Here is a 23030-nt window from a genome sequence, read left to right as displayed (position 1 = left end):
GCTGCTCTGGATGCAGCCCTGCAGCTTCCAGCAGCTCCACAGGGAGCAGCAGCCCCCAGCCTCCAACCCACCAGGTAGGAGAAGAGTTCTAGCCTTGCTTTTCCAAAAGGTCATGAAAAGCGACCGTTTGAAGTGTTTTCAAACAATGCTCTGTCGTTCTGAGACAGAAATTGTCAAGCCTACTAGGAAGGGGCACCTAGAAAGTCAAAAGATTCTCTGCCTGGTTTTCCTGTGTGCTTCCTGTGATCTGTGATCCAAGGCAGCAATAGAGCTCTGCGTCCCAAAGCCACATTCTGGAGCCTGACTCACGTGTTTGGGTTCTTGCAGCCGCAGCGGGCACTTCAGCCCCGCATGCTCCAGCTGGCAGTGCTGGCTGTGCAGCATCAACGGCCTCCAGCTCAGCGCAGAATGCACCTGCGCAAGAGGAATCACCAGCGCTGGATCTTGGCCTGGAGATTGAGAAGATGATCCGGGAGATCAGGAACTCCCTGCCTGTAAAGGCTCCCTCTGCTCAGGTAACCCCATTGGATGGGAATGAAAGAGGCTGGGCTGAGAACTTTTGAACGTTGTGACATAGCTGAGAAGCAAAGGTTTCTTGAATTTCATTCTTTTCATTCTTATTTAGTTATCTAATTCTTCTTGGTCATGCAAGATTTCCCAAAGAAGAGGGAATGAAAAAGTCTTCCCCCACAGTGAGGATGAGAGGTGTGAGCCTGTGTTGGCCACATTTGCTTGTTCGTTTTCCTTGGGAAGAATGCCTGGTGCAGGGGCATTTGTGGTGATGCTTTGTAGGTTCTAACAGGCCTTGTTTGGTGGGAAAGAAGGGCAGAGTGTTGGGAGACTTGCCACTGAAGGCAACAAGGAGAGCCGCTGGCTTTCTGCTGGCTGACTTCTTCCAGCTCGTGGGATAAGGCAGGGTCAGAGCGTGAGGTCACGTCCTCTCACTTGGTGTCTTCTGCTTTTCTGCCTTCATGTTTTGTCTCAAATGTCATTTTGTGAGAGCTTCAGTTTCACCTTGGCCACCCAAATCCTGAGTTTAAAACACGTGTCATGTGAACTGTGTGGGCAGTGTTGCCCCCGTGTTACGTGGCCTTTGGGAGTGGAGAAGAACTGTATCCCTGCTGTGATTCCAAGGAAATAGTGAGTGATCTTTGGGTTCTTTTCTTTCTGTTTCTCTTTCAAGGGGAATATTAATGTTGGCCCTGAGTCTCCAGGAGAGGACCCCATGAACTGAAATTGGTATCTGTATATTTTTACATAGCATTGCTGTAGAAATCTAATAAATTTCTTTTTTTAACTTAAATTGAGATTGGCATAGTTCTATATTGTCAGTGTAGGTATAGCAATTTGTAATAAATGACATTTTTCACGTGAAATCAATTCTTGTGTATTTGTTGATCAGCAGTGCAGCTGTAACAATCTGCAAGAAATTAAAATTGTCAACTGCGACGGGTGTTTTGTGATTTGTGCTATCCAGAGCAATGAGCAGATGGAAATGCTGGAGGATTTTGGCCATGGAATTCTCCAGCCATGCCCAGCACATGCCCCACCTGCACTCAGGCTGGGCAAGGCAAGCGCAGATTTGGGATGGCAGCAGAGCCACACCTTGGCCAAGAACTCGCTGCAAAGGCCAGCTGAGAAAACTCTGGGACTCCATGGAGCTTAGAACTCCAACCAGAGCCACCCAGGGAGGACAAATCCAGCCCCCATGCCACAGGCAGCTCTTTGGGAAGCGCTCCAAGGGTCCCTCTGAAGGTCATCCTGGAGCCCAGAAGCCAACAGGGATCCTGAGCCAGCTCCGCTGCCTTTGGCAGCACTTTGGCAAAGGAGCTGCAGCAAGGGGGAGGCAGCAGTGACTGTGACTGCTGCAGCAAGGGGATGAAGGAAGGGCCAGGGACACTGGTGCTGAGATGCTCCAGAATCCAGAGGGATGGTGGAGAACTGGGAAGCAGCAAGTTCTCACAGCCACTCCAATGCTGGAAGCCCTTGGTGTGCAGTTCCCTGCAGGAACTGGCAGGGGAGTTGCTGCCAGGATCAGCAGGAGCAGGAGGCAGCAGGATCTGCTCCTTTTCCTGCCTCTGTGTCCAGGTCAGGCTGGGATGGCCCCTGCTCCCACAGAGCCCCTGCCCATGGAGGCTGCAGGGTAAAAGCAATCCCAGTGCAAAGAGAGGCTTTGCAGTTGGAGCCCACTGCCCTTGTGTTTGGGGCTTGAATGGCTCTCATGGCAAAGCACAGCAGGGAACCAGGGCTTTGGGAGGCAGAGCCTTCAGAGGGAAAGAGAGATCAGGCACTCACATGCCTGAAACTCCTGCAGCTCTCTGCTTTTGTAGAATGAGAAAGAAGCAAGCTGGGGAGAGGCACATGCAGTCCTTTGAAAAACCATGGTGCCTAACAAGTGCTGTGGGAGAAGAAAAACAGGGAGCAACCTTGCCTTGTTTTCATAGCCTGTGACTTCTGCAGAGGAGACAATGGGATGTACAGGAGGGGAGGGGAGGGAATAACTGTGATAACCCAGTCTGCCTTGCTGTGTACTGATACACTTTGCAGCAGTGAACATTACAGGTAATGCCAGATTCTTATTTAGCATCATGACACACTGCTGCTTCATTGCAAAACTGCCTCAGTGGGGAGAAAATCAGCTTAATTTATTGTCAGTTTAAGTAGATGTGGTGAGAAACATTGACACTGATTAAAAGAGGTTTTCTAACCATCTGAGACAGAGAAAATAAAGCAAGGGTGCCTGGCATTGGGCCAAGAGCACACTATATTAACAGAGAACTGTTCCTTAAAAGCACCAGTCTGTTACATATTAGTTTCAATTCCCCCAGCAGATCAATCTTCTCTCTCTGGTCCCAGTGGGTCTTCTAAATTCCTCCTTTAGGGCTCTGGTCACTGTTATGCTCACCTGGTACTGCTTATCTACTCGTTCTTTGGGCCCCAAAACAGGGAAACATGATACAGAAGTTTGGAAGATGGCCAAAAGAACAAAAGAGCATGCGCAAGGAGACAAGTTGAAAAGTTCAACTCAGAGGATGACTATGTGCTTCATCCCCAAAGACCCCCGACGACCACCGGAGTGATCAATAAGGAGCAGTGCGCAGCCGCAGATAGGCATGGAACTAATTTTAATACGAAGCAGGGACAGGCAGGGTTAGAAAATAAATATATGTATTAGGCGTATCATTTAACTCTAGTTTGTAGAGATAAAAAGGGAGAAACAAAGCTCCCAGGGGTGCATGTCTTTGAGGAGTTATCCCCATGCACCTCAGCGCTGAATAAATTCATACCTACTCTCATAACCACTCTGTGAGTTATAGAGTCTTCTCTCCGCACATCATTTTGGCGAGCCAGGCAGGAGGATCTCTGTCCGGCTGTGGGAGCGGCCGAGGAGCGGATTCCCTGGCGCGCCCCCAGGACCTTCCCGGGAGGGACCCCAGACCTCGGCTCGCTCACCGCGGGGACAGACAACGACCTGCTGGCCTTGCGGATAAAGGTATGAATTAAATATCGGGGAAGGGGCAGCTGGTAAGTCATGCAGAGACATCTGACAAACAGCACAGTCCCGGTGGGCTTGCAAGCAGCCGGCCAGGGAGAAGCCGGACACAGAGGGGGAGGGATCGATCCCCGGCCGATAGCGCGGCCGATGAGAAGGGGTCTCACTGAGCTGATAGAGCAGCCCGCTAGCGACTCTGGGGGTGAGTCGAGTGAACCCTTCTTTTGCTGCTATTTTGTGTGAATGCTAAGTCCGGACACGTTGAGTCATTGAGTATGATCACTGAGTGAGTGAGTGAGTGAGACGCACCAGAGGTGCGGAGCGATTGTGGAGCTCTATCCGCGTTTCCGACCTCGGGCGACTGAGGCGGCCGGAGAAAGGCAAAGTGTTTGGAGTCAGTGTGGGGCAAACCCGAGTGTGAACGAGGGGCGTTATGTTTGAGTGGGAAGTGGTTAACATTTGTTCCAACCGTGGATAGACAAATTGATGGAGTCTCTCCTCAGCAGTGGTTTGGGCTTGATCCCTGGGAATCGATTGATCCAGTGAATCATTGGCTAGAAAGAGGGAATGAATGGGTCTATCTAGAAAGAATATACAGAACTTCTGCAGGGAGATTGGTGACCTTGGACTGGGAATAACCTGCAGTACAGACCCTAAGTATTCCAGGGGAGGTGAATGGGATAGCCTGTTCTTGTGGAAGACTTAGAGCTGTCAGAGAGTCAAGACATTAGCATCTGGCATGGGTATTATTACAGTGTAGAGATTGTGAAAAACATTGGTATTGTTACTCTAGTAACCAGCAGGGCATATTCCCCCTGTGTAAACTGAAATATTATCGTAATCAGGTTGACGTTGAACCTAAAACTCTGAAGGTTGTGTGTGGGAAGTCACATTGTGTGCCTGCAAATTGGGGCTGTGTGTGGGAAGAGAATTAGGAAGTGACTCTGAAATTGTGTGAGGAAAAGTTTGGGCGAAAACGGGATGGAACATGAAGGAGGAGATAATGGGTATTGAACAAAGCAAAGAGATCCCCAAAGCGAGTCTGCTAGGTTGTATCATTGCACATGGGAAAAATATTGCTGGCCGTGGGGGAACTGAGAACAAGAGAGATCTTACTAGATATTGCAGAGATTGGTGGCCACTCTATAAATTGGATGATGGAGCGAGGTGGCACCTAGCGGAACTTTGGATTATAACACGCTATTGCAACTCGTGCTCTTTCCCAGGAGAGAAGGCAAGTGGATGGAGGTGTCACATGCTGATATGTTTTTCTCCCTTCGAAATCACCCTGAATGGCAGAGGGATTGTGGGATCAGGGCTCCATCTGACCCTCTGGTGTTAGCCCTGGAGAAAGAGAATAAGACTAAGAGAGGAGGGCTTAAGCGGTGTTGTTCAGCACGTAGCATAGGGCAAAGATGTACAAAATCAGACAAGGTTTACCAAACTGTGGCCCAGGAACAAGACCTGGTAGATGATTTGCTTAAGCCTCCCCACATAAGACAAGAAAGGGATGAGGAGGAGGATGTAAACTCAGAGGATACAGACACCTCCCCGATTGCACACCAGACTAGACAACAGACACACATATTACAGGCACCTCTGCGTGAGGCAGTGGGATCAGAGGGAGGAGTGGTATTGGTTAAAGTTCCCTTCTCCACAATTCGATTTGGAAGCATGGGAAAAGGTCGCTAAAAACTACCACAGCGATCCAGTTAACACAGCCAAACGTCTGCGATATATAATAAAACAACACAATCCAGATTGGAGCGATATGCAATTATTATTGGATGCACTGACTGAGACAGAAAAACAATTAATCATAAAAACGGCAGGGGATCTGGCAGAAGATTATTATAAAACCCAACAGCTGGATGTGAAAGATTATTTCCCACTCCAAAACCCACAGTGGGATCCAAACAGAACAGCAGAATTGAAAAAACTGGAAAGCTATCAGGAGTGGATCGCAAAGGGGATGGAAAGAGCCATTCCCAAAACAATAAATTGGTCAGCCTTATATGCAATCAAACAGGGGCCCTCTGAGTCGCCATCTGAATTCCTTGAGAAATTAAGAGATGCTATGCGTCATCACACATCACTGGACCCTGGGTCTGAAGTAGGGATACAGCAGCTAGTTAATTTATTCCTAGGGCAGTCTACAGGTGACATAAGGCGTAAACTTCAAAAGCTTCGGGGAACAGATGGGAGGAACTTAGAGACTTTGTTAGATGAGGCGTGGAGAGTCTTTAGTAACCGGGAAGAAGGATATAAACAAGGAATGAGGAAGCTTGTAGCTGTTGTAAGTGAGAGAGAGAGGGGAAAACATGGGCAGAGACCACCTAGGCAAGGCCCGTCCCGGCTGAGCAGAGACCAGTGTGCGATCTGTAAGAAATATGGTCACTGGAACAATCAATGCCCAGAACAAAGGCGGGGTGGCTTTCAGGACAAGGGAAACCGAGAGAAAGGAAAGGTGACTGCATATGTGGAAGAAGACTGAGGAGGACCGGTAGATCTCACCCCAGAAGATCCACTGGTTATAAAATTGGAACTGGGGGAAAAAGGGAAAGAAGTAGAATTCCTGGTTGACACAGGAGCAACATATTCAGCCTTAAATAAGACTTTGGCACCTGTGGGGAAGAATTATGTTACAGTGATAGGAGCAACTGGCCAACCTGAAAAAGCATATTTTTGTAAACCATTAAAGTATAAGCTTGGAAAGCAATGGGGCATTCATAAATTCCTATATCTGCCCAGCTCCCCGAGACACCTTTTGGGGAGAGACTTGCTAGAACAATTACAAGTAATCATTAAATTTAAAAATGGGGACGTCATTCTGGCGGTAAATGATGAACAGTATATAGAGGCATTAAGTTTAATGTTGACAGCTGTTCAAACAGAGGGGGAAATTAGTGAAGAAATAATAAATCAAGTGTTTCCTGGAGTATGGGCCTCCAATGTACCAGGGAGAGCGAAAAATGCACTTCCTATATTAATCAAACTTAAGGAAGGGAAACAACCCGTTAGAATTAAACAGTACCCCCTGAAAAAGGAAGATAGGGAAGGAATTAGTCCCATAATTGAAAACTTTTTGCAATTAGGGTTGTTAAAAGAGTGCCTGTCTGAGTTCAACACTCCCATTTTGCCAGTCCGAAAACATGATGGATCATACCGGATAGTACAAGATTTAAGGGCTGTTAACAAAATAACTGAGGACCTCTATCCTGTGGTAGCAAATCCATACACTCTGTTAACATGTCTAACACCTGAGTTAACTTGGTTTACTGTTTTAGACTTGAAAGATGCCTTCTTTTGCCTCCCTATCCATGAGGACAGCCAGAAAATTTTTGCATTTGAATGGGAAAACCCTAAAAGCGGGCGCAAATCCCAGCTCACATGGTCAGTTCGACCTCAAGGTTTCAAGAACTCTCCCACTCTGTTTGGGGAGCAACTTGCCAAAGATCTGGAATCCTGGGAGGCTCCCCCGGAAGAGGGAAAGTTACTGCAGTACGTGGACGATATCCTCATAGCTACCTGGACGAAAGAGGCATGTGTAGCCTGGACAGTAAGTCTTCTAAATTTCCTGGGACTATAGGGGTACAGGGTATCGAAGAAAAAGGCCCAGGTTGTGAAGCAAAAGGTAATCTACCTGGGTTATGAAATCAGTGCGGGACAGCGGACCCTAGGGCAAGATCGCAAAGAAGCGATATGCCAAACCCCGAGGCCTCAAACGGTAAAGGAACTGCGAACATTCTTAGGAATGACGGGATGGTGTAGGCTCTGGATACACAGCTATGGGTTGCTCGTGAAACCTCTGTGTGCACTCATTACAAACAGGAACAGAAACCTCCAGTGGACAAAAGAGGCCACGCAAGCCTTTCATCAACTGAAGAATGCTCTAATGTCAGCCCCGGCTCTCGGACTCCCGAATGTAAGTAAAACGTTTTTCCTGTTCTCCCATGAAAAGCAGGGAATTGCCCTGGGGATACTGGCCCAGGACCTGGGTCCATACCAGAGAGCAGTTGCTTACTTCTCCAAGCAACTAAACACAACAGCCAAGGGATGGCCGGGGTGCCTCAGAGCTGTTGCAGCTGTGGTGCTGAATATTCAAGAGGCACGCAAATTCACTCTGGGCCAGAAAATGACTGTATTTGTGTCTCACACAGTGTCTGCAGTCCTGGAAGTAAAGGGCGGGCACTGGCTTTCCCCACAAAGGTTCCTGAAATATCAAGCCATCATGGTAGAACAAGATGATGTGGAGATAGTTGTAATTACCATTATCAACCCAGCTTCTTTCCTCAGTGGGAGTCAAGGGGAGCCAGTACACCACGACTGCTTGGAGACCATCGAAGCCTCCTACTCCAGCCGCCTGGATCTGAAGGACGCCCCTTTGGATGACGCAGAAACCTGGTTCACTGATGGGAGCAGCTACGTCATCAGTGGAAAGCGACATGCTGGGTATGCAGTAACCACCTGCAGAGAGGTAATAGAATCTGGACCCTTGCCAACAGATACCTCTGCACAAAAGGCTGAGATAATCGCTCTAACCCGTGCTCTAGAGATCGCGAAAGGAAAGAAAGTAAACATTTATACAGACTCGAGATATGCATTTGGAGTTGTACACGCACATGGAGCCATTTGGAAAGAAAGGGGACTGTTAAACTCACAAGGGAAAAACATCAGACATTCTCAGGAAATATTGCGGCTACTGGAAGCAGTCCAGCTACCTGAGCAGGTAGCAATTATGCACATCAAGGCACACCAGAAGGTGAGCTCTGAATTGGAGGAAGGAAAAGAGCTGGCGGACAGAGAGGCAAAAGAAGCAGCAAAAGGTGAGATAACGATCGAGGGAGCCTTAATTCCTGATGGACAGGTCTCCCTGGAAGGTAAGCCAGTATATCCCAGAAAAGATAGAAAACTAATTCAGGATCAAGGAGGAAAGTATAACCAAGAGGGATGGGCTATTACTGCAGGTGGGATAATAGTCATCCCTTCTCATTTGTTATGGTCTCTAGTAAGAGAAGAGCATCAGAAAACACACTGGGGAATAGAAGCCCTGTATAACTATCTAATTGAAAAGATTACTGCCAGGAATTTATATTCTACTGTCATTCAGGTAACCCGGCAGTGTGATATTTGCCTCCAGACCAAACCCAAAAATACTCCCAAACCAAAACTAGGTCAAATTGGAAAAGGCCACGGGCCTGGACAACAGTGGCAAATTGACTTTTCAGAACTCCCAAGAAAAGGGGGGTATCGATACTTGCTGGTTTTAACAGATACCTTTTCAGGGTGGCCAGAGGCTTTTCCCACCAGAACTGCCAAAGCCCGGGAGGTAACCAAAGTATTACTACAAGAGGTAATACCACGCTTTGGAGTTCCAGCCACAATATCTTCAGATAGGGGGCCACACTTTATTTCAAAAATAGTACAGCAAATCAGTCGTCACCTGGGCATAGACTGGGAGCTCCATACCCCTTATTGCCCCCAATCAAGTGGCCAAGTGGAAAAAATGAACCATTTAATAAAGCAGCAAATTGTTAGGCTGGGACAAGAAGCTAATTTACCCTGGCCTCAATCTCTCCCACTGGCATTGCTGCGGATCCGAACCAAGCCTAGATAAAGGAAAAATTCAGTCCCTTGAAATGCTTTATGGGAGTACATACGGCGTGCAAAAGGGGTTGTCCACCCAAGCAGGGGAGGAGAGGCTGACTGCCTATATGATAGCCTTAGGCAAACAGCTCAAAGCAATGGAGAAGCACGTGGCTGGAACTCGGAGCAGAGGGCTGGATGGGCCAGTGCATGACATACATCCTGGAGATTATGTATATGTTAAGTCTCTTGCAGAAAAAACTTTGGAGCCACAGTGGGAAGGAGCATTCCAGGTGCTTCTCACCACCTTCACCACAGTTAAAATCAAGGAACAGAGCGCCTGGATTCACCATTCTCGAGTGAAGAAGGCTCCAGAAACTCCTTGGAAAGTAACCCTGGGTGACAATGAACTGAAATTAAAACTTACTTGGGCATAATGAATACATTGTGGTTGAGAATATTCCATAATTTAGCATACAGGAATCCAATCAATAGAATTGTTTTGTTTGTTTTGCCTGTAGCTATAAGTGCAACCCAAGAATTGGAAAGCATCTCTAACCAGAAAAATGCTGAATGGCCTTGGTCCCAAGCTTTCATTCAGTATACTGGATCCATGGGAAATCATTCTGATATAAAGGATTTAAACCTATCAACTGTGGTTATGCATGAAAACCAGATATATGAAAGGCAAGAATGGCAGAAACAAAAGCTGTGGACCCTTCAAGGGACTATAGGGGAGGTAGTCAGAGTAGGATGCCGAATGATTAACGGGACTAACCATGAAAAGGCAATTCAAATTAGTGTCTCGACTTCTCCTGCAGATTATCACCGGGAAATTTGTGATTGTCTAAGTAAATCGGACTGTTGGTATAATTTTATGTTAGTACAGACGGTGGATGTGATCTGCCTTTGGGGTCGTGGTAATAAAGGGCTCTCATTTAAATTTAAAATAACAACTACACCTATTGCAACAACCAAGTCAACTGTAACCCAAGCTCAGACCACACCACCTAAAATTGAACATAAAATTTATGAAATTGGCCCATATGTAATAAGGAATACGGGGCAACAACAACTGTTATTTAATCCAGAGTGGTCTCTTAAGCGTATTGAAGTACTAATGCAAACAAACATTTCTGAGATTCAGCCAGCCTGTTCCTCTTTTCTAAGGACATCATCCGAGGGCTGGACAACATGGTTACAAAAGCAAGTACACTTCAGGGGCAGAATGAGAAGAGATTTAACCGGAATATTAGGAACAGGATTGGGGGTCTTAAATGGAATTGATTCAGAAATATTAATGAACAAATTAGCCACTGCCACAAATGATTTGATAAAACTAAGACAACCGCTACAATCCTCTTTATTAGCACTAGGAACTAACCAATGGGAGATTTCCAAAATACTACCAAAGTGGAAAGAAGCTGAGGACCAGGACCATAAGCTAATAATAAGCGCACTAAATATAGCCCAAAACAATGTGTCGTTCGCCCTCAGCTGCATACAGGCACAATTATGGATACAATCAATAGTTGCTCTAGTAATAAGGGAGGGAAATGAAGGTACTTTTCCAATTGAAATTCGGAAAATTGTCTGGGACAATGCAAACAACCTAGAAAGAAAACTTCAGTCTTGGTGGACTCTGGTAAATTTTACCTATGACCCTACCACCGAAATAGCTACTACTTTTGTACTGACTATACGCAATGCCACAATTTATAATATCCACCCTATTATTGCATTAGAATTAAATCATGAAAAAACAGTGCTCTACCCCTCAGAACATAGAGCATGGGCCCGGATAATGAATGAAAAGTGGCAAACTGTGAATTTGGAATCGTGTGTTACCCGGGAACAACAAGGGTTCATCTGTGAGAATGACATGATTGATGCACAAGATATATGCCTAGACACTGAGCAAAACATTTGCCACTTTGAGATTCATCCAGATACTAGTCAAAAGACTATGCTTGTATATATTGGCCTAGGCTGTGTATGTTTAAGAACTGCATGTGTTTCTGTAGAAATAGATGATAACAATGTAACCTTGACTACTAGGAACTATTCCAATTTTTGTATTTGTAATTTTGTTACAATTGTAGGGTGTGATTTTTCATATTTAGCACCGGTTACATCCCACCAGTTGATAAGATCCAATTACACAATGTACCAGAAATTATCACCAGCACCCATTGGAATGAACCTTACATTAGTAAGACAACTAATGAACCACCAAGACCTGACAGAAATCATGAAAGAGATACAGAAAAAGGGGCAGAAAACTCTGGTTACTGTCTATCATGATGTAAAAGAAATAAGCAAAGTATTACAAAGGGTAAACCGAGATACAAATCACCACTGGTGGGATGCACTCTTTGGATGGTTGCCGACTGCAACTGGGATTTTGAACATACTTTGCCACCCCATCATTGTCATACTGACATTAGTAGGTATAAGCCTGGTGCTATCAATTGCAATGCTTGTTTGGAATTGGAGAATGTTAAAACGGATAGCGGCACTGACTTCCCTAGCAGCAGCCTATGGTAATGCAATGAGGGATACGTATCGAGATGGGCGGGCTGCGGAGGTAGATTACGAAAGGAAAAGGCATCAGTATTGCTAAGTAAAAGAATTTACTGATTTTCTAGAGAAGGGGGACTGAGACAGAGAAAATAAAGCAAGGGTGCCTGGCATTGGGCCAAGAGCACACTATGTTAACAGAGAACTGTTCCTTAAAAGCACCAGTCTGTTACATATTAGTTTCAATTCCCCCAGCAGATCAGTCTTCTCTCTCTGGCCCCAATGGGTCTTCTAAATTCCTCCTTTAGGGCTCTGGTCACTGCTATGCTCACCTGGTACTGCTTATCTACTTGTTCTTTGGGCCCCAAAACAGGGAAACATGATATAGGAGTTTGGAAGATGACCAAAAGAACAAAAGAGCATGCGCAAGGAGACGAGGTGAAAAGTTCAACTCAGAGGATGACTATGTGCTTCATCCCCAAAGACCCCCGACGACCACCGGAGTGATCAATAAGGAGCAGTGCGCAGCCTCAAATAGGCGTGGAACTAATTTTAATACTAAGCGGGGACAGGCGGGGTTAGGAAATAAATATGTATTAGGTGTATCGTATAACCCTAGTTTGTAGAGATAAAAAGGGAGAAACAAAGCTCCCAGGTGTGCATGTCCTTGAGGAGTTATCCCCATGCACCTCAGCGCTGAATAAATTCATACCTACTCTCATAACCACTCTGTGAGTTATAGAGTCTTCTCTCCGCACATCATTTGCTTGAAGCTCCCACTCTGCCCATGACAGGAACCCCTGTGAGTGTCTGGGACATCCCGGCTCTTTGGCAGCCTGGGGACTCCTGTGATGTCACCGTGGAGCCCCTGTGAATGCCTGTGACAGATCGATGCCTTTGCAGCCCAAGGTCCTCTGGGATGTCACCAAGGAATGGCTGTGACTGCCTCTGACCACAGGGCTCTTGACCATCCCCAGAAACCCCTGGGAGGTCTCCATGGAGCCCCTGTCTCTGCCTGTGACATTCCAGCTCTGGAACAGCCTGGAGACTCTTGGAAAGTCCCCATGGAACCCCTCTGAGGGCCTGTGACAACTCGGTTCCTTAGCAGGCAACCATCACCAGCCCCGGTTGCTATCGTCAGTTTCCATGGCAACCATCACCAGCCCCTGTTGCTATGGTCAGTTTCCAAGACAACCATCACCAGCCCCTGTTGCTATGGTCAGTTTCCATGGCAACCATCACCAGCCCCTGTTGCTATGGTCAGTTTCCATGGCAACCATCCCCAGCCCCTGTTGCTATGGTCGGTCCCTTGGCAGCTCCATGCAGATCCCATGCCAGGGGTGGTTCCATGGACACCAGCTCAGGCCTGGAGCCAGAGCCCGTTGCCATGGCAACCATTTGCAGCCCCATTCCCAGGGCCATGGGATCCCAGAAGCACAGAATTGGCTGAGTTGGGAGGGACCCATCAGGATCCTCGAGTCCAGCTCCTGGCCCTGCACAGGACACCCCAACAATCCCAGCCTGGGCCTGGCAGCGGTGTCCAAACGCTGCTGCAGCTCCCAGAGCCCTGGAGCTGTGACCCTTCCCTGGGAGCCTGTTCAGTGCCCCAGCAGCCTCTGGGGGAAAAACCTTTTCCTGACATCCAACCTAAACCTGCCCCGACTCAGCTCCAGCCCTTCCCTCCAGTCCTGTCCCTGGGCACCAGAGTGAAGAGGTTCCCACAGCCCCCAGCCAGGGACCCGCTCCCAAGGCTGCTGCCAGGGCAACCAGGGCTGGGACCAGCTGGGATGCTCGGTTTCCATGGGCCAGGGTTTCGGAATGGGATTCCTCAATTTTGAGCTCCTGCAAAAACCCTATTGCCGCTTGCTGCCCTCCAGCCTCCCATGGAAAGCACAAAAGGCAATGATTCAAGGGTGGGATAAGGACAATTTACTGGTAATAGCAACAAGATATGGAACAACTTGGAACAGAAGGGAGAAGACAAACTATATACAGGGACAACTACAACAACACAGAATGGCTCTTCCCAGCCACGTATTTCCTCCTGCTGGGGAAGGACATCTTTGTCCTTGGGGAAGAGAGAGTCCCTTTCCTGGCCCTGGAAATTGACCTGAGATGGGATCAAATACAATGTCAGAACCACGGCCAGAACCACCTCACATCATTTCCAGGGGCAGAGAAAGGGAAAGGTCACTCCTCAGCATGGGTCACGGGAAATGTGGGTCACAAGGACTCTTCCCAATGTGGGTCCTCAGATGGGGGATGAAGTTGGAGACTCACACAAAACACTGCCTGCACTCGGGGTACACGCCAGGGTTTCCCTTACTGGTGCCTCCGTTGGTGTTAGCTCAGGTGAGACTTCTGGGTGAAGCTCTTCCCACACTGGGGACACTCGTGGGGCCTCTCCCCTGTGTGGATGCGCCGGTGGGTGATGAGGTGGGAATTGTGCTTGAAGCTCTTCCTGCAGTTGGGGCAGCGGAAGGGCCTCTCCTCTGTGTGAATCCGCTGGTGCACAAGGAGATCTGAGCTGGTCAGAAACCCCTTCCCACACTCAGGACACTCGTAGGACCTCTCCCTGGTGTGGATCATTTGGTGGATGATCAGCTGGGAGCTACAGTTGAAGCCTTTCCCACATTCTCCACACTTGCATGGCCTTTCCTCAGCGTGGATATTCTGGTGGCGGATCAGGTTGGAGCGCTGGCTGAAGCTCTTCCCACACTGCTCACACTCATAGGGCTGTTCCCTGGTGTGGATCCTCTGGTGGCAGATCAGGCTGGACCTGCGGCTGAAGCTCATCCCACATTCCCCACACTCGTAGGGCCTCTCCCCAGTGTGGTTGTGCACTGGTGGGTGATGAGGTGTGAGTTGTGCTTGAAGCCCTTCCTGCAGTTGGGGCAGCAGGAAGGGCCTCTCCTCTGTGTGAATCCGCTGGTGTTTGAGGAGATTGGAGCTGGTCTGAAACCTCTTCCCACACTCGGGACACTCATAGGGTCTCCCCCCAGTGTGGATGATCTGGTGCTGGACAGTGGTGTTGCTCTGGCTGAAGCTCTGTCCACCTTCCTGGCACAGGGTGGGACTTTCCTCCTTGTTGCACCCTGGGATGGGTTTGGAGTCCTTCCTCCTGTAGGATCTCTGGCGCTTTTTCTCCCTGTTGGCTTCCTGTGCTATGGAGCTGCTCAAAACGGCCTCTTTCACGAGGTTCTGCTGCAGGGATTTGTCCTCCCTGGTCTCCATCCTCAGCTCCTTGTCTGGGGGAGGAAGGACAAGGACAGGATGGGATTTGCCTCCATGCCAGAGGGAAGGGGAAGGAGATCCCCCCAACAAATCCCTGGCAGGACGGCGTCGGCAGCGGGGTTGTCCTGCAGCCGGGGGCCATGCTGGGCTGGGAGATGGAGCAGGAGAGAGGGGGAAAGGGGCACTGACTTCCTCCTCACCTGTCTGGCTGTCCTGGGGCATCTTCCTCTTCCTCACAGCCTTCTCCTCCATCCAGCCAAGGTTTGGGAATGGGAAATCCTGGTTTGGGCAAAAACAAGGGATGAGTATGTTGAGTTTGAATGTCCCTCTGCTCAAGTCCATCTCTACAAGTCACCAGACATCTGGAGTCCCTAACAGCCTATCAAACACCAAGAGCAGCCCTGAAAATTCCTTTCTGGAGTTTCCTGTCTCTGGTCTCCCTGCCCTCCCCAGGCTGCTGAGAATCCCAGGAATCTGAAAAGCTCCCCGCTTTTCCATTTTCCATTTATGGATGCTGGGGGCTTTGGGGTCCCAGGGTCCCTTCTCCCCTTATTCTCGGCTTTGGGGTGCAGGAGGTCCAAGGAGTCCCCCCTGCCCCTCTCCAAGCTGTTGAGGGTCCTGCAAATTGCAGTTCTCCCCCCTCTCTGGGGTCCTGGGGGACACAGGGCTCTGCTCCTCCAGGCTGCATCTGCCAGCAGCCGCCACTGGGACTCCCCAATGTCACCCCAAGGGCCATTTTCCACCCAGCTTTGGAGTTCTTCATTCTCCAAACATCCCCACCCAAAAAAAACCCAGCCCAGGGACCCCTCAGGTTATCTGAGCCGAGCTCCCTCTCTTGGGCTGGTAAGACAGGGGTTTGCTACGGAAGGCAGGAGCCTCCCTTGAAATGGAAAATACAAACCCCCTCTCTTGGAATTATAATATTGAAATTAATGGGCTCTCAAGCAAAAATATGGCAATAGGAATATGAGTTCTTCAGTAGGAAAATTAAACTAAAAATGCAGTAGTAAGAAAAGACACCACCAACAAAGCCAAAAAAATAAGGCTCAGGATCCAACCTGACACCCGGGTAGCCAGGGTGTTGCTTGCAGTACAATCAAATTGTGGCTGCAATCCTCCTGGAGTGACAGATGTGGTTTTGTTGAAGCAATGATCTTGTAGAAGGGTGTAGTTTTCCTCTGAAGGTCCAGTGGTGGTGTAGATGGGTCTGGTCTTCCTCTGGGAATCCAGTGGAAACCAGGCTGCTGCTGGTGCTTTAAATCTCAGATTATATCCAGGTGGGAATGCTTGGCTCCTCCCTCTGGGTGGAGCATCTCACAATGGGATGATGTAATTTTATCAGTCATGCAGTGAGACTCAATGGCCCATTAACAGAAGATATCTCCCTGGAGGGAGGATGGGTCATGGAAGAGATAAAGAACACTGCCCCATTTGGTTTTAACAGCTGGCCCATTAAGAGAAGATCCCCCTCAGAGATTTGAGGGATGGGTCATGGAAGAGATAAACAACCTGCCCTCCTAGTTTTAACAGATGGTAATAGAATACATTTTTTTGGTTACATCTTGCATTGCAAGACAGGGCTTGAGGCTCCTTGCCCAGGCTCTCTCCAGAACACGCCCAGGCCAATGCTCAGTAGAGAAAAGCCCCGTGAGCAGCCCCAGGGTGGCTGTGGGCAGGCTGGGGGCAAACAGCATGGCTGGGGCTCTGCAAGGTGCCTGGGGGAGACGGGAAGGAGCAGCAGAGCAGGGGCTGATCCATCCCCACTGTGTTGGACACCCCAGGGCAGCGTCCCAGAGCGTCCTCATGCACCTGCCAACAACATCTCCCCTCTGCAGTACCATTTCTCATTCTGTTTCTCTCCACTTCTGCTGTGGGCACAGACTGTGTCAATGCGGGGATGCACTCTTGGTGGCTTTAAAGGAATTAAAAGATCTCCCAGCCAAGTTTCCTGCAGAGATCTTCCTTTTGTTCCCTTCTCTGGAGCTGCAGCAGCAATGTCTGTGTGCAGAGCTGGGGGCAGATCAGTGCTGGCACAGCAGCTGTGCCCAGGAGCAGCAGCACTTGGTGTTGCCAGTGCTGCTCCCGTGCCCCTGCCCCGCTGCCCTCCTGGCCCTGGTGTTGCTGTAGGGCCTGAGTGCTCTCGGGGCCGGGCACAGTGCTGGGGGTGGCAGTGCCGGGGCTGCAGCAGGGACAGGCCATGGGCACTGCTGGGGCAGCGCTGACGCCTCAGGGCAGGGCCTGGGGGCTCCAGGCTCCTTGCCCAGGCTCTCTCCAGAACACGCCCAGGCCAATGCTCAGCAGAGAAAAGCCCCGTGAGCAGCCCCAGGGTGGCCGTGGGCAGGCTGGGGGCAAACAGCATGGCTGGGGCTCTGCAAGGTGCCTGGGGGAGACGGGAAGGAGCAGCAGAGCAGGGGCTGATCCATCCCCACTGTGCTGGACACCCCAGGGCAGCGTCCCAGAGCGTCCTCATGCACCTGCCAACAACATCCCCCCTCTGCAGCCCTGGCCTCTCCCCCAGCTCACACAGGTGCCGCATCCTTGCAGGCACAGACACGGCAGCACTGGCTCAGGAGCCCCTGTTTGCACTGCCCAGAGCAGGCATGAGCACCCCCATGGTGTTGGTGTGGGGAGATGAACCTGAGGGAGCACAAATGCCATCAGCCCCTGGGGCCAGGCAGGGCTTGGGACAGCAGGGAAACCACTCAGGTTTGTGGTGGCCTCTGAAGTCAGCCAGAAAGTTTGTTCCCATGAGCTGTGAGTTTCCTGTGCCGCTGCAGATCTTATTGCTCAGAGCCAGGGTTTCTTTTGGGTCTGACTGGAGAAGCTGAGGGACCTGGGCTGCTGGACCTTCTGAAGAGGAGGGCTCATCCTGCAACGTCTCCAAGAGTGGTTGTGGAGAAACACAGAATCACCAAGGTTGGAAAAGACCTTGGACATCATCAAGTCCAACCTGTGCCCTGGCACTGCCTTGTCTCCCTTGAGCCTCCTCTTCTCCAGGATAAACAACCCCAGCTCCCTCAAACACTCCTCACAGGACTTGTCTTCGAGACCCCTCACCAGCCTTGTTGCTGTTCTCTGGACACACTCCAGCCCCTCCATGTCCTTCCTAAATTGGGGGCCCAGAACTGGACACAGCACTCAAGGTGCTGCCCAAGTAGTGCTGAGCACAGGGGAAGAATCACTGTCCTGGTCCTGATGGCCACACTGTTCCTGATCCAGGCCAGGAGCCATTGGCCTTCTTGGCCACCTGGGCACACTGCTGGCTCATGTCCAGCCTGCTGTCCATCCGTCCCCCCAGGTCCCTTTCTGCCTGGCTGCTGTCCAGCCACTCTGTCCCCAGCCTGTCAGTTGTTTATCCTGGAGAAAAGGAGTCTCAAGAGAGACAAGGCAGTGTCAGGGCACAGGTTGGACTTGATGATGTCCAAGGTCTTTTTCAACCTTGCTGATTCTGTGATTCTCTGAAACCACCCTTGCAGCAGTTGCAGGATGAGCCCTGGGCCTCCTCTCCAGAAGCTCCAGCAGCCCAGGTCCCTCAGCTTCTCCTCACAGCTCCAAAGCCCATCCTGTCAGTCCTGCAGAGCCTCTCCAGTACAGGGGAAACACTGGGCAACAGAATAGGAGAATCAATATGGTGTTAGCAGAAACCATTTGTTGTTTACATTGAACTCCAGTTATAGATTCTAGCAGTACAGTCCACACTTACAGGTGCCTCTCAATTGGCTAAGCCACTTGTTCACAAGGCAGGCACACATTTTTCAGGACACCTAATTGGTCAAGCGTCCATCATCATGTTGTGTGTCCTCTAAATTTTGCGTTGTTTGTAAACAATTTCTCAGGCTCTTGGTTCTTATTTTTAGTCCTGTTGTTATCTCAGTAGCCTTTTGGAATTCCTGAGAGCTCCTGGGCAAGGAGCCTCAAGCCCTGTCTTACAATGCAAGATTTAACCAAAAAAATGTATTCTATTACCATCTGTGAACACCAGGAGGGCAGTTTTTTTATCTCTTCTATGACCCATCCATCATATCTCTCAGGGGGATCTTCTCTTAATGGGCCAGCTGTGTAAAACCAAATGGGGCAGTGTTCTTGATCTCTTCCAGGACCCATCCTCCCTCCAGGGAGATATCTTCTGGTAATGGGCCATTGCCATTTGGGAAGGGCCCTGGTGACCCATGCGGAGAAGTCACCTGTTCCTTTCTCTGCCCCTGGCAATGATGTGAGGTGGGACTGAAGAACATGAGGGTCTGGTCCTGATCCCATCATTGGGGCTGTAAGGAGAACCTGAGGGACCTTGGCTGCTGGACCTTCTGAAGATGAGGCCCAGGGCTCATCCTGGAACTTCTCCAAGGGTGGTTTCAGAGAATCACAGCATCAGCAAGGCTGGAAAAGACCTTGGACATCATCAAGTCCAACCTGTGCCCTGACACTGCCTTGTCTCCTCTGAGCCTCCTCTTCTCCAGGATAAACAACCCCAGCTCCCTCAGCTGCTCCTCACAGGACTTGTGCTCCTGACCCCTCATCAGCCTTGTTGCCCTTCTCTGGACACGCTCCAGCCCCTCCATGTCCTTCCTAAATTGGGGGCCCAGAACTGGACACAGCACTCGAGGTGCTGCCCAACCAGTACAGAGAACAGGGGAGCAATCACTGCCCTGCTCCTGCTGCCCACACTGTTCCTGATCCACAGGAGTGCCAGGGGTTGGATGAGGGAAATGGTGGGGAGGAGTTGGGGACAAAGTCTGATTGATTGACAACCATGAAGGATCTTGATTTTCATATCTGTTCAGACTGCAGCAGAAGGTGATGGGGGTCAAGATGAATCCGACATTGCTGATGTCAATCGATAGTGAGGAAAAGAAAACAGGACAAAACAGTTCTCTCTGCATTGTTTTCTATATAGTATATCCACTTTGAATACGCTTCTGAAATCTGTCTAATTAACCACAGAAGAATTGAAAACTGAAATCATCTCCAGGGGCTTTTATTATTAGGGTGTTTTGAACAAATATTCATTAGCCTTTGTCACTGAATTCCTGAAATGAAGAGCTCAAGAAAGAAGAGGCCTCTGTAGCAGTAAAATTCATCGGCAACCTCCAAGGGGCTGAGGATCCATCCTCATCATGTCAGGAATGAACAGAAATGGGCACAGCTTTCTGGCTGCCCCAGCTTTGGGATGGGCCCTGGGCCTGGAGCAGGAGCAGCTCTTGAGGGCCCCAAGGCCGGGGCTGTTGTGCTGGCCTGGGCAGATGGGATGGCAGCAGGGGCTGCAGAGCTCTCAGCACCTCAGGGAGAGGGGAGCAGGGCACACAGGGAGCCTCCTTTTCCCTTGGCCCAGCACCTTCCCCATGGCTGGGGCTGAGTCCTGTCTGAGCTGCAGCTGCTGCTGTGCCCTTCAGAGGGGCTGAGGCCGTGGGGCCCCTGCCCAGAGCAGCCTGCCCTGAGCAGAGCTGTGGGGCCAGAGCCGGCTGGGCTGTGCTGGGGAGAGGCCCTTGGTGCTGCCGAGAGCTCAGGGCAGCTGGCAGAGCTTGGAGGGAGCTGGGCTGGGCTGAGAGAGCCTGGCACAGAAACCATCAGTGTCCATCTCAGCCTGTGTGAGCGTGCAGGGGCAGGACTCAGCCCAGGCCTTGTGGGGCAGGGCCAGCGCCTGTGGAAGGCATTGAAAACAGGCAAGTGGCCCAGAGAGGAGGCTGCTCTGTGCCCTTGGTGGCATGGACAGAGCAGGAACACGGCCCAGGACATTTGTCAGCGCCAGCCTCTGTCCCCAGCCATTGCCAGCCCTGGCTGCTCAGCCCAGGTTTGCGGGGCAGTTTGGCTGTGGCCCAGCTCCATCCTCCTGCGGGGCTCAGGGCCTGTTCCCGGCCATGGCCAGCCCTGCCCGGCCTCTCTGCTGGCCCAGAGCCCGGCAGAGCCCGGGGCAGGGCTGTCTGTGCAGGCCCACAGGTGCCACGGGCTGTGCAGGAGCTGGCAGAGGCTGCCCAGCAGGGAGGCCATGGGGCACAGAGCCCCAAGGCTGCTGTGGGCACCACGGCACAGGGGCCGTTCCCACCCGCAATGCTCCTGTCCTGCCCTGGGCCTGCACAGGGGCTGTGGCACCATGGCTGGGCCAGCGCGGCACAAAGGGGCCACGCAGCCGCTGCCGGGGCTGACAGCAAGGCCAGGCACACACAAGGAATTGCTGGGCATTGCCTGGGCTGGGCAGGGCTGACTGTGCCAAAGGCAGAGCTCAGCTGCCCTTGGTGGCTGCAGGAAAAGTCCAGAGCCCAAAGAGCCTCCATGGCTGTGCTGGAGACCAAGGCTGGAGGAGGGAAATGCAGGGCTGCTGCGGGATGGGGAGGGGATTGAATTCCAGCACACACCTCAGTTCTCTGATGATCCCGGCACAATGCTGGTCCCTGTTCCAGACTGGAGCAGAGCAGATGTTTATGGGACAGGAGCCCTCCGGGGCTGTCAGGGACCTGCAGCTTGCAAGGTGCTCTGCTCTCCCTCAGCTCCTCTCTGAGAGATGCCAATCCCAGCTCAGCACCTCAGGGCACAAGTGGCACTGCCTGTGCATGGGCACACAACTGATGTCTGCCTGGAAAGGGGCACAGGTTTTAATACCTTTTAGTTTCATAATATACAAGCAAATCTCTATTATCTGGGTCACTTAACTACTTTTAAGAAGTGGCAAAACTTTACCACCAGGAACAGGGATTTCCTGGATCTACTGGATTCTCCTTCCGATGTCAGGAGAAGAAATATTGATCTTGCCCTCTACCTTTGCTACCAACATTCAGTCTAAGAATTCATGGCTCTCTTCCTTCAGGTGTTTCCACGTGTCCTGTTTACATGGCCATGTGTAAAGGCATTTCTTCATATAGTGCAGTTGGATCTATGTCCTTCCTGTTGCTCCCAGATTTCTCCCTGCATCTGTTCTCTGGTCATTCCAATGCATCTCCCTTAACTGGCTTCATTCTTTGTGCTTTACAGAGTTGTCCAATTTTTCAGAAGTTTAAATAACACCTTAATCAGCATCTTAGTTGTATTTTTATTTTTTATATATCACCTCTTCTTATGTCTTAGTTGAAAATTCTCCCTGTATTTAAATCACTTGTGGGTTGTGGACATGTCAGATGTTGCTGGGATGTCACAAGGAGCTGAGGGAAGTGTTTTGATGTTTATTAAATTTTATCATGTTCACATTTTTTATGTTGGGGATGAAGAGAAACCTTTCTGTGCCTCTGAGTCTCACCAGTTCCTGGTCCCTCCAGGGACACAAACCTGATGAGTTGTGGTTCCCACTCCAGTGGCTGCACTTGCACCTCCCTCCATAGCCAGAGCAGAGCTCCCTTGTCCCAGAAAGTCCCTGGCAGTGGAGGGATGAAGGAAACAGGACAGGCTGTGGGGATCAGGTGCAGGGCAGAGCCAGGGAGAAGAATGACTTTTGCATTTGATGGAGCTGTGCCTCCCCTTGGGTTTGTTGGCTGACAATAAAGGAACATCCCTCTGTGTCTTGGGCAGCTCCTTCTCCAAGGAAAGCAGGTGGGAGTTGGAGCCCAGGAGCTGAAACCTGCAGGTCCAGCCTGGGGTGGAGGGAGCTCAGATTTGCACAAGGCTGCTCTGAGTCCCAGGGCTTGGATGGGGGAAATGGTGGGGTCAGGATAGGGACAAAATCTGATTGATTGTCAGACATAAAGGATCTTGATTTTCATATCTACTCAAACTGCATGAGTAAGTACCTTGGGATCAATGTCAATTGGAGATTGAACATATAAATGTATTAATAGGAAAAAAATCCTAAGCAGGACCTAAAAATATTTTCTCACTGTCTTTTGTAAATATAATATATTCACTATGGACACACTTCCAAAATCTGTTTAATTAACCACAAAATATTTGAAAACCTAAATCAAATTATTCCCAGAGGCTTGGCCTTTTAAGGTGTTCTGAATGATAATGCACCTTGGGGCACTGAATTCCTGAACTGAAGAGCTGAAGGCTGAAGAAGCCTCTGGAGAAGTCAAATCCAGCAGCAGCCTCCAAGTGTCTGAGGATGTCAGCAGCCCCCTCTGAGGCCATCCCTGCCCAGAGACCGTGGGGGAATGGGCAGACAAGGAGAGCGTCCCTGGGGCTGGGCAAGCAGAACTCAGAGGCACCAGCGGGTGCAGGTGGGAAATGGAGTGTGCAATGTGGCTGTGAAAGCCCTGCCTGGGCTGTGCCAAGC

At 50.1% G+C, this 23030-nt stretch overlaps 2 pseudogenes; one reads left to right on the top strand and one right to left on the bottom strand.

Moving 5' to 3' along the window:
• Positions 1-23030, top strand: part of LOC120747696 (zinc finger protein 850-like) — a 57772-nt pseudogene that overhangs the window by 8597 nt on the left and 26145 nt on the right.
• LOC120747697 (zinc finger protein 239-like) lies at positions 13922-15085 on the bottom strand (annotated as a pseudogene).

Source organism: Hirundo rustica, unplaced genomic scaffold, assembly GCF_015227805.2.
Source record: "Hirundo rustica isolate bHirRus1 unplaced genomic scaffold, bHirRus1.pri.v3 scaffold_165_arrow_ctg1, whole genome shotgun sequence".
NCBI classification, from domain to species: domain Eukaryota; kingdom Metazoa; phylum Chordata; class Aves; order Passeriformes; family Hirundinidae; genus Hirundo; species Hirundo rustica.
This window is presented reverse-complemented; position numbering and strand designations above follow the sequence as displayed.